A 2379-nucleotide genomic window follows, 5' to 3' on the forward strand; every position below is an offset into this window, starting at 1 on the left:
TTCACAAAAAAAAAAAATAAATAAAAATAAAATAATAATAAAAATAAATAAAGTGTAAGTAAATTAAGTGTTTTTTCTTTGACTATCACTCAACATAGGCCAACGGCATCAGACAAATAAACAAAAGAGTAAAATATAGGGAAATCTAGCATTCACCTTAATCACTGAACAAATTGAAAATACAGGATGGTTTGAAATGGTTAGTGAATCAGTGGTGATTTTTTGTATGTCATAAAAAATACAGGTTACTTATGTAATGCACTGATTCAACCATAGACATTTAGAGTGCTTTCACACTTGGTCCAATTGCCTGGTCCGAATCTGAGTTCGAGTGCTCCCCACTCCCACTGCCCCTGCTGGTTTGTGTTCATACCACTGATCTATAATAGAGAACATCTCAGTTACGTACGTAACCCTCGTTCCCTGATGGAGGGAATGGAAAATTTATGTTGCAACGATATAAGGGGTCCCCAATCACCTCTGAGTTTAAGAGAAAAGGCCAATAAGAATTGGCGAGTGGATTTTGCATATCAAGCCACTCCCCAGTACATACAGGTATATAGGATAGCAGCGTGCATCCACTCATTTGGGTTTATGCTGTGGAGCCGAGACCATGTCCCAGCACTCAGCGTGTGATTCAGGGTTGTGGCAACCCTTACGAAAAAGAAGTTTAAGTGTGCTATTAGTATACTTCTTTTAAAGTAAAAATAGGAAAGTATACTTTTAGTCTACTTTTTATGTACTTCTCAGAAATGGGCTTTATGTACTTCTCAGAAATATACTTAAAATGACATTTAAGTATACTTGACTTATACTTAGAAAAAGTCTAAATATATTTTAGCTATAATTGTGCTCCTAGAATCCGTGTTTTCATTGTTATACTGTAGGGGGCGCTAGTACACATCTTCTGTACAGAATTTCCAAAAAACACAAGTGAAGAAGAAACCGAAACAACAGATGCTTCCACATGTATTCTAACACGATCATCAGACATAAAACAGCATCAAAACTGTGTAAGGGCCAATTTAGTCCCAAGGAGTATTGAAAGAATACAGTGAAACTAGTACACTGATATTTGTATACTTACTACATAAAGTATACTTAAAAATATACTTGAACTTTACTTAAGTATACTTACTAAAATAAACTTGAAGTATACTACTTTTTGGTAAGGGAAGAGGACATAATGTCTACGTTCCCTCCATCAGGGAATGAGGGTTACATACATAAACGTTGGGGAAGCATGCCTTGGTCCAAGGGATTAGACCACATCCTACTTGTAGAGAGGTGACATGGAGATACTAATATGGACTGACCTAAGATCTATAAATTGCAAATGATCTTAAAATTGTGTGCAGCTGAACTTTTTCAGATATCCGCCTTAAACGCCCCCTAATTAATATCATTACCACATGAAAGAGCACAAGTCAAAATCCAAATTTCTATGCTTGAGAATGACGAGCACAAAGAAAACAAAACTTTAGTGAGCCTGAAATTGAGGTCCTGCTGGCAGAGGTAGAGGTTTGTGCGGGGACGCTTTTTGTATCACGAGTTTAGTATCACAAAATTCTTGCAAAGCTTAAAAAAACATTATTGAAAGAAAAACTGTACGTTTCATATCATCATAAAATAAATTACACGATTTTGGTCTCCTGTCTGAAAAAACCTGGCATTTCTTTATATTTACACAGACTGTTTACTAATGCTACTCAAATGTGCCATTAATGTACTGACGCAAAAATATATTGTGCATTTTATACAAATATAAATGATGAAAATGACAAAAACAAAGTTTAAGGCTGATGTCTATATTCATTTACTCAGAAGCAAAGCAGCAGATGTTATAAATAAAAACAGTCAACAATGTTATTAAACAGAACATATTAAAAACATGATTGCATGACATTCTTATTGGCTACACAGACAAAACAGTCTGAGAAGTGTTTATGATTTTTTTTTTTTCTATTTTACGCATTAGTAGTAGGCTAAATCAAGACTTCAGTTGTCTTGTAGAATAAAAAACAACATGGAATAAACTGTGTACTCTCAACAACTCTCAACATTACTAAAAAGGTAAGTTTAATCTCACAAAAACTCCCGTTAATAAAAAATCTGTATGATTACACTGCACAATTAATCTCTTACACTGCATCTCTGTTGTTTATGATGAATTTGGTGCTTGTGCGTACACCGCTTTTATTCTTATTGCATCTTAGTTCAAATAATATACTACACACTAAAGTGCGTACGCCTGCTCAGACCCTGACGTGGCATTATTAAGTACTTTTCCACGTCAAAGACCGTTTTTATAAATATGAACGTTGCCGTGGATTTTAGTGTACGCACACTCTAAGATCAAATCTGTGTGTACACACGTTT

This window comes from Sinocyclocheilus rhinocerous, unplaced genomic scaffold (genome assembly GCF_001515625.1).
Source record: "Sinocyclocheilus rhinocerous isolate Xijiao unplaced genomic scaffold, SAMN03320098_v1.1 scaffold161, whole genome shotgun sequence".
In the NCBI taxonomy this organism is placed as follows: domain Eukaryota; kingdom Metazoa; phylum Chordata; class Actinopteri; order Cypriniformes; family Cyprinidae; genus Sinocyclocheilus; species Sinocyclocheilus rhinocerous.